A 10,067-nucleotide genomic window follows, 5' to 3' on the forward strand; every position below is an offset into this window, starting at 1 on the left:
GGCTTCCTGTGTCTCTGCCTGAGGCATTCTCCGGCTCTGCTGGGGACCATGGCTGGATGGCTAGTGGGCAGGCGTGATGTGCTAGGGAGGTAATGTCCCAGGAGTGACTCAGTTAGTGGGCACAGCCGTGGGTGGGTGGTAGATAGCTGGCTTCCTCTCATCTCTGGGGGCAACACGGAGACAGAATCCTTGCCCTCTCTGGAGTCCCCGTTGCCTGTGACTATATCCCTACCACTACCTTCCTTGTGTCTCCTCCCTTCCCTGTGTCACTCCCACACTCTGGGGTCACCTCTCCCATGAACTCTTTGAACTTGTAGGCTTGTCCTAGGGTCAACTATTAGGGGACACCCATCTGAGACATGCAGGCTTTTCATCTTTATTGCTGTAGAAATTGGCTATTTCCAGCAAGCGTGATGATTGGTCATTGCCTTTTACTCATTCATGCACTCATTTATTGAGTCCTACAGTGTGCTAGAATCCTTATAGAGACACAGACCTGTGGGCACCAACCGGGCAGACGGCAATGGCCTGGAGGAAGCCACGGGGGAGGGCATGTGCTAGGACAGAGGTAGGGAGAGCCCAGAAGGACAGGCAGACAAAATATAAAGCAAATGTGCTTGAAAGGTGCTCTTAGAAGTACAAAGAGCTTTTTTTCCAAATGAGCACTGGAGTTGTGCCAAGTCTGGCTTTCTCAACAAACAAAATTGGCCTTTGCAGTACAATCTGTTGCAATTTGAATTGATATTTCCAGCCATGTTGCAACGCAGGTTGGGTTGGTACAATCATGGCAGCACTGGCTGACCTGACCATTTTGGAAGGCAGCTCGCTGTTGCCCCATCTCAGGTCCCTGCACCGCGAGTGAGAGCACAATCCTCGAGCTTCACGGGGCCTCTGGCTGAAACAGAAGGAGCGCAGAGCTGGCAGCTGGGAGAGGTGGGTCTGAAGTTCACGTGTTGCCTTTAATAGACTGTGACCTCAGGCAGCAAGTCCTGCAACCTCTTTGAGTCCAGATTCCTTGTAAATTATAAACTATAACATTGCGAAACAATGGGCCAGGGACGAGCAGGGTTTTGGCTGCAGAAGCCAGGCGAGGAAGCCCATGGACGGTTCCGTTTAAACACGAGAACAGGGTAACTTGGAGGCTCAGGAGTCCGCAAGCCTGTGTCTGCCTTCGTGTGTAGTGTTTGTGATCACTTCTTCCTGAAAGTGTGCTGCCCCCAGTGTCCTCGAAGGCTTGTGGTTTAGAGGCTTGGCAATCACTGTTCGACCCTCAGGTAATAGCTGGGGTTTAATCTGACATCTTTTGAGATGCCTGATAGGTCTTGAAAATGATATGTACAGGATTATAAAAGAGACGTTTTTCTAAAGAGTTTATTTGAGGGACAGCGAGAGGGAGATGGAAAGAGCACACACAAGGGGGTGGGGAGGGGAGGACCAGAGGGAGAGCGAGAAGCAGGCTTCCCGCTGAGCAGAGAGCCTGATGCGGAACTCGATCCCAGGACCCCGCGATCATGACCTGAGCCGAAAGCAGACACTTCACTGACTGAGCCGTCCAGGCGCCCCAAAAGAGGTGTTTTTAAACTGTGATCTGTGTGTACCTTTGTACAGTTCTGAATACACCTGTGAGCTTGGAGATGTCTTGGGAAGGTGTGAGGTGCGTGGGCCATTCTCCTGGCCCCTGTTCCAAGTACACAGAGAAGTGATACTCGTCTCCATTATGTCTTACAGGGATCCACTGTGCCCACGACATCCCAGTGGGAGTGATGAACTCCTTATCAGATGGAAATATTTGCTTGTTTGACTTTTCCTACATCATACTTTCTTTCCTCTGGTTGTTTATTCCCAGTCTGTCCTATTTATAAGTCACAAGAGTTCACTCAAAAGCATCGCTCCAAGTCCCAAGGACCCATGCACACCAGAGCTCACGTGTTTTTTTTTTTTTTAAGATTGATTTATTAATTTTGAGAGATATATATAGAAAGAGCACAGGAGTGGGGGTGCGGAGGGAGAGAATTCCAAGCAGACTCCCTGCTGAGCACAGAGTCCAACATGGGGCTCAGTCTCCCCACCGAGGGATCACGACCTGAGCCAAAACCAAGAGTCGGGGTTTCACTGACCATGCCACCCAGGCGCCCTGAGAACTCACTGTTTGGAGCACAACCTGCTTTAGGAATGTCAGTTCTAGTCGTTCCAAGTCTGCCGTGCAGGGTGCTGGTCCCCAACAATTATGCACGTGAATCTATCCCTCCCTGCCCCTACCTGGCCCGCGCCGTTTCAGAAGAGCACCCACGCTGCCGGTGCCTCCCTGGCTCCTGAGGCCCCGGCCCTGGTGAGCTCCGTTAGCAGCAGTACCAGGCAGCCGGCAGGGGAGGAGCAGGGCGTGTGGCCTCCGTTCTGCCTCACCGAGGACTGCAGGGCTGCAACTCCGCTGACGAGGCCTTCCATCATCCCAGGGAGGCCTATGACCACCGCCCTTCCCTGTGTCCATCTATCTTTCCCTCTGCCGCAGGGCACGCTCTGCCTTGCCTCCATGAGCCCCGTGTAGCTTCTTGGTTCTTGGATCAGCAGCTTAGCAAATGCAGCAGCACTGAGTTGGATCTCAGACCCTTGGCGTGGTTTCAGTTCTCCTGATCAGATCCTGACTGATGCCCGGGGGATGATGGCTTCATTCCACACTGGAAGAAACAAAGGCAGAGATCACAGAACTAATTAAGGTGCAAAGAAGGTCAGTCCCAGGCCTTCAAACCACACTGCTGGGGATAGCCTGTAGACCAGACCACCTCAAGTCCAAAAGGCCTGAAAGCTGGACAGGAACCATTCGATGTCACGTTGTCCCATGATATTAGACCTCCACATGCATTGGTTTAGACACCCAGAATGATCTTTTTAAAGTCAAAGAGAAGCAGAAAGCACATTGTTTTAGATATATAGTTGATACTTCTCAGCAAAAGCTAGCTTTGAATGTGTATTTCTGAAAAGGTCACGAGGGATGATGAAATGCGTATGGGCTGTGACATATAGTTCCTGAGGCAGACATGAAACTTTTGAGCATTTCCTCTCATCCCATCCTCCATCCCGGGGGCAAGGCCTTGATTACCGCCCCCCATACGCAACCTTGGGAGCTTCCTGTCCAGGGCTGGGCTGTCGCACATCTGGTGGCCAGTATTTTTGAAAATTATCCTTTCTTCATGGACTAGGACTTTCAGCAATACCGCTAGCAAGAACCAAGGTACTCCTTTTAAATATTTTGTTATTCTTTTTGCTCACTATTTGATCAAGATACTAGAGAGCAGGGCAGCTGGCCGGCTTAGTTGGACAAGTGTGCGACTCTTGATCTTGGGGTCGTGAATTTGAACCCCACATGCGGTTTAGAAATGACTTAAATTAAAAAAAATTTTAAAAAAGAAAAGAGAAAGGTACTAAAAATCAATTTAAATGGCCAAAGAGTATTTGTAAGTTAAGTATTAACAATTGCCTCACTCTCTATATAAAGAGAAAAGAGTTCTATCAAATGAAAGTTTCAGAGCAAGAGATCGAGAGTGGACCCAGAAGAGGGGGTTTCATTTTGGTGTGTGTGTCTGTGTGTGTGTGTGCTTTAATTACAGTCTGTAGAAGGAGGAAGAAGACCAGTGTCTGGTCAAATTCTGCAGACCAGGAAGTTGATTTTGTGCTCTGTGTTGGTCGTATTGGACAATCCCTTCTGGATTGGCAGTGGACTAGTTTCTGTGTGCGTGGATGAGATTACAGAAGCGTTCGATGTGTTCTGAAGTTCAGGCCTTGTTAGTTCATTCCGTTGTTTTCAGAAACCTTTTGTTTTACAAGGCAGTATTTCAAATTTTGTTTTTGGCAACTAAGAAGCTTTGAAGTTGGGGTAATGCTACGTTCTGACCACTGACAGGGAAAGGTTGAAGTTAGGTAAGCTATTACTAAACCTTAGCATGAGAACATTTGAAGGTGGAAGAAAACTAAGTTGGTGCAGAGGCTGGACATTTAGGGCGGGGGGGGGGTGTTTTTTTTCTTAATTGATTTCAGTTGTTTTACATTATGATTTTGAAAGAGGCTCAGACTAGTTAGGGATCTCTCTAATGGCTAAACAGGGGCCTAGCCCAGTAGCCTTTATAGAAAGTTTTCACCCCTCACAGAGACACGCAGCAGGACCATGTGAATGACCCCATCTCCAGGGTGGAGTCCCCGGAGAAGACCGTATGGACGACTTCTCGAATCACTCTCTGGGGTCCGGGAAAGGGAGGGAGCCGCCTGCTTCCATCCTCCAGGCCCCACGAGAGCGTTTGGTGGGGATGCATGGGGGACAGCTGGAGGCCCTCCAATCCAGGCCACCTGTGGAAGGGCCCCTGTGACCCCTGCCATCAGCGGTGCTTGTTCCATGTTGCCTCCAGAGCCCCAAGTCTGAACTGCCCCCTGCAGGGTAGTTCCACCCCCCGAAAGAAGGAAGCCCATGGAGTTCCCAGAGCTGTTCCATGTTTGTTAGTGAAGGCAGCGCTGGGAGGGGTCCCTAGACGTCCTGTGGGACAACCCCAATGTCTCACAGCTGCTCTATTCTAGGGCCTCTGATTCTGACTTCCAGTTCAGCATCTTTCCGCGGCATGCTTATGGAGCTTTGAAAGGGAGGATGGTGGTTCAGGGATGTGACCAGAGGTCCACAGAGGGGCCTCCACCTGGGCTCGGCTTGGGAGATGGAGCAAGCTGGGCGTTGGCATCCGATTCTGTCCTCGCCTGGCCTGGCACCCAGTCTGCTCTTGGAGCCCTACTGCCTGAGCTAGGATGCTGGCCCACCCCCCACCAACAGGGCGAATTTTGGCAATTTGTACAAACTCTTCATGTCTTTGTATCCTCTTTCATGTAAGAAAGTCATGGCACCTACGTTGTAAGGTCATTGTGAGAAATCAGTGTGTGTGTGAAAAGTGTAGCATTTCATGGTGTTTAGTAAGTGTTCAATAAATGCTAGCTCTTCTCAGGGATTTGATAGGACATCCAGGAGCATGTGCTGTGCTAGAATTTTAATACATTTATACTGTAAAACTTGAATAATGAGCCGCGGCTTCGGGGACCCTCCTAGAAGGCATCCAAGCCGTATCGGCAATTGTGCATGCCTATGCTGTTGTCAAACAGCTTTATTGAGATATAGTTCATGTGCCCATACGTGCTTCTATTTTGAGAGTGGAAAATATTCTAAATCTGGAATTCTGGCCAAGACTGAAATAATATGACCATTATTGGACATGCAAATCTAAAAATAGGATTTCTTTTATGTATTATTTCCCACAGCTAGAACTGTGTCTGGTTATCTTGACATAGAATTGCATTTTCAAAAGCAATATGAATTACGTAGCTCAAATTAAACATTTTGTAATAATTCTGTTACTTTGACCTAAGTCTCTTCTTTGAAGATCATGAATTCTGAATGTATACAGCATGATGCTATTATACCACCTTACTGATGAATGTCTACAAGGAACTAAATAAGATCATGGGGAAGCATCCAGCATTTTTATTATCAAATGTGGGTGTTCATTTTCATAAGCAGCTTTGGTTTCTAGCACTGGCTTGAACTGAGCAGGCGTGAACAGAAGCAATTCCGTGGCCCCTGTTTACTGAATCAACAGATGGGCCTTGTCTCTTCCAGACTTTGACATTTCTACATGTGACATGGTATTCTCTTTTGGTTATGTGTCATGGGCTTAGAAATAATATTTCCACATCACGCACATAGTAAGCTTTATCTGGAAAAATGCCATTTCTCATCCTTCCATGCTGATTTACTTTTGGTTGACAGCCCTCAAGATCTTCAAGCATTTGCTCTTTGGAAGAAAAGAACTAAATGTCTCACAACTCAACACTCGCAGGTATTGCCCTGGTGTAAATGTCTGCACACAACACCGCAGTCAGTGGCATTCTACTCCCAAATCCATCATTGCTGCCCTATAAGCGGTAGAATTTTCTAGAAGGGATTCCTGAGTGCTCAGGCATAGTCAACGAAAGGTGAAATTCCTACTAATTTCATGGTTCTGAAAGTGAGTTGCTCACTCCCAGGTCACATAAGTATGTCAGCTTTTCATCTCTAAGAAATTCAAAAAATGCTCTAGAAACCTGAGAACCATGACCAATTACCTCTTATTAAGTTTTGACTAAAAAATAACATATCAATAAGATCATTGCAATACCTCACTGCACCTCAGACGGAGTTTCTTATACATGAATGACATTATTCACATTAAAAAAACTCGACAGGGGTACCTGGGTGGCTCAGTGGGTTAAAGCCTCTGCCTTCAGCTCAGGTCATGATCTCAGGGTCCTGGGATGGAGCCCCACATGGGGCTCTCTGCTCCACAGGAAGCCTGCTTCTCCCTCTCCCGCTTCCCCTGCTTGTGTTCCCTCTCTCCCTCTCTCTCTCTCTCTCTCTGTATGTGTCAAATAAATAAACAAAATCTTAAAAAAAAACTCGACAATATTTTAAATCTTACTTAAAACTCTCATTTCTTTAACTTTGTTTCCAAAAGGTTTAATTTTTCTTGTCTTGCTATTTTTACTAGAAGCCTCTAATTATTCAAAATGCTTGAGGCATGGGATTTTTGATTAACTATTAACCAGTTTAATTAGAACTGAGACTGTCCCAAACCGTCAAACATATTTCAAATGTTGCTTGAATGGATAACAACTATTATTATTATAAACTTAATATGTAGAAAACTGATGGTAAAACAATATTTCCCATAATTGGGTTTCCGAAATGAGAATACGTCAGAGTAATACCTGTTTCACATCAGAAAGTTAATAGACTGTAATGAATCTTGGATGTTCTAGAGTGTGATGGGCACTATCTGGTGGGTCTCCTTACAGCCGTGGGGACAGTAGGTGTTCATTATCTCAGTTATTCTGATGACAAGACTCGGGTTCTCAGAAGGCTCCTGAGGAAGGACCAGGTCCTTCTGATCACTGGGACCTCAGCACATGTCACAGCACCTGACGTAAAGCTAGGCGCGCCTGTCAGCAGCCGTCGAAGGAAAGGTGTTTCTGCATGGCTGATGTGAAGCGCGAGTACTGTAGATTAAACTGCAAGGAAGACTGAGGTATGTATGTTCTGACCCCAGGATGTTGTCTAAAAAAAACCACACACCTCCCCAATCCACTTACTTGTCATCTGGATACTGGCTGGATGCTGACTCAACACTGAGTTTCTCGTACTTCCAGGGCTGAAGTGAAATGGGGTAGAACGCGATCCCGTTTTGGTTTTAATGTGATAGGCAAGACTCAGAGCTGTTGCAGACAGACTTGGTGTGAAGACTCCTTGACATTTTAGCCTAGTCCAGGGTCTAAAGTTGTAGGATTTAAGGCTTTGCTAACTGGCTCCTGGGAGCTGATCACACCTTGGGGAGGTGACTCCTGCCACTGGCTCTGGCTGTGACGGATGTCTGCGTGTTGCTTGGTGAGAACCATGTCACCTCCTCTTGGCCCCCCACCGCTGACTTGCCCCTGACGTCAGGAATGGCTCCCCCTGGCCCTGGCAATCCCGACTCCCGTCACAGAGCTCTGGGGTGACACTGGATTTCTGCTCAGACCCCAGCAGATGGTCTGGGGGTGGTTATCTCCAGGGACTTTCTGCGGTCGAGCTGAGGGGAGCCCGGCCCTGAGCACAGAGGCCATGGGCTGAGACGCCAGAGCGCTGCTGCCGTTTCTGAGAAGGGAAGGGAGCCAGCTGCTTCGAGAGAACAGAGAGAAGCTACAGAGGGAAGATTGCTGCAGGTGTCAAGGCCGCCTCTGCGCATTCTTGAGGCCCAGCTGCATCCACGGCGTTCCTCACATTTGGCTCCTGAAACCTCTTTTGGATTCCAGGGGCAGTTAATTTTTTTTTTTTTTTTTTATGTTTAAACTTGATTTCTGACGTTGGATGCTCAGTAAAAGGTCTGACCCACACGAGATTAATTTCTCAAGTACAAGGTCAGTTTATTCCCGAATAGCATCCTGACTTAGCCGATAGAAGGTGAGTAGGGGGCCCGAGAAGGGAGGGGAGCAGCCAAGCTTCTAAGATGCGTCCTCTGGGAGCCGTGCTCCTCGCGCCTGCAGGACCCGGACCATGGAGCCTCACCTCCTGGTTCTCCTTCCTCTTGGATCCGCGCAGCTCACTATCTCCCTGCCCTGACACATCTCCTAGTGTAAAAAATCCTTCTTCATGTAGACCAAGAACATTTTAAAAACAACTTTTTTCAACTTCAGCTATATCAAGGTAAAAATCGACATATAAAATTCTGAGATGTTTGAAGTGTGCATTGTGGTGATTTGCTGTACACACACATTGCAAAAGGGGGGCCCCATCTGGTTGGCCATCCCACGTGTATCTTCTGTGTTTCTGCAGAGAACACTGAAGTCCCACCCTCTTAGCAAATTTCCATCATGCAGTACCACGTTATCAACTACAGTCGCCGCGTTGCATGTGAGATCCTCAGGCCTTCTCCATCTAGTGGGGTAAGGTTGGACCTCCCCACCGCCATTGCCCCTTTTCTGCCCTCTGTTCCTTTAAGTCTAACTTTTTTGTAGATTCCACAGATAAGTGACGCTCTAGGGCATTCGTCTCTCTCCGTTGGACTTAGTCCACTCAGCAGAGTACGCTCAATGTCCACCCACGTTATTGTCGACACAAGACAGGAAAAGACGCCAGCATCACTCGCCATCAGCGAAACGCACCTCAGAGCCATCACTCGCCGTCAGCGAAACGCACCTCAGAGCCACCGCGAGTCATCCCCTCACGCCTGTCGCAGCGGCCAAACTCAGAAACACAAGAAGCCACCAGCGTCAGCAAGGATGTGGAGAAAAGAGAAGGCTTGTGCCCCGTTAGTGGGAACGTAAATTGGTGCAGCTGCTGTGGAAAACAGTATGGAGTTTCCTCAAAAAATTAAAAATTAGAAATACAGTGTGATCCAGCAATCCCGCTTCTGGTACATACTCGAAGGAAATGAAATCAGGGCGTGAAAGGATCATCCGTGCCCCCCGCGCGCCGTGGTCAAGACACGGAAGCAGCTAATGTCCATCAGCGGGTGAGTAGGTAAGGAAAATGGGGTAACTGTACGGTGGAGAGTTATTCAGCCATGAGAAAGAAGGAAATCCTGCCATTGGCAGAAAACTTTATTTCCATATTCAACTATCCAATTACATTTTAAGATACACTGTTTTCTGAAGATACATAAGGAGTTTAAACTTATTCTTGAATCTGTCACTTTCAGAAATATTCTCAGAATGTACTTGATTTTTTCCTGGTACGTAGATTGATGCTAACATTCTTCTCAGGCTGATATTTGATTAAACCATTTCAAAGCTTAGAGGGACCTGAGGCATGTGGCTGGCTCCGTCAGAAAAGCATGCAACTCTTGATCTCAGGGTTGTGAGTTCAAGCCCCACATTGGGTATAGAGCCTACTTTAAAAAAAAAAAAAGTATATCAGTTTTTCAAAGCTTAGAGGGACATAGACATCCAAGTCATTTGGGTGTATTCTTTATTTTTTTAATAAAAACTCGATATAAGAACTCTTTCCCCTCAGCAGTGCATGGAGTCCAGAAAGCAAAGGCATCCTCTGCAGGAACGGGTCTGTTGCCCGAATCTCAGTGACTGAATTGTGCAACAACTCTCATGACTTGTTCATGAGAGAAACTTTTGGGGAGCGTTTCACCATTTTAAGTGATTTAATGGTTCAGTGACAACAAACTACAATTATTTCCTGATACATGAGTTGATTTCACTAGTACCTTCTACATTCGGGTATGTTTGCATTTGAACATAAGTTGGGCACTTTTCTCTTCAGCCCTCGGGGGTCAATGCAGATGGTCTCTGAGCATCCTGTCATCGAATGATTGATGTTCGTGTCATCATATCGACTTCACTCTGCATTCTGAAGCAAAGCTTGCAATGGGGAGCTCTCCCTGCACCGCACATTTGCCCTGCTGCCCCAGCCGTGGCAGTCAGCTCCTCTTGGGGCTCTACTCCCCACATCCTCTGGCCCCTTTTTTCACACAGGGCCACTCCCTTCCGCTGACTCAGATTCCTGCCCCACAGGTCAC

Source organism: Enhydra lutris, unplaced genomic scaffold (genome assembly GCF_002288905.1).
Source record: "Enhydra lutris kenyoni isolate GAN:26980312 unplaced genomic scaffold, ASM228890v2 scaffoldscaffold36, whole genome shotgun sequence".
Classification (NCBI taxonomy): domain Eukaryota; kingdom Metazoa; phylum Chordata; class Mammalia; order Carnivora; family Mustelidae; genus Enhydra; species Enhydra lutris.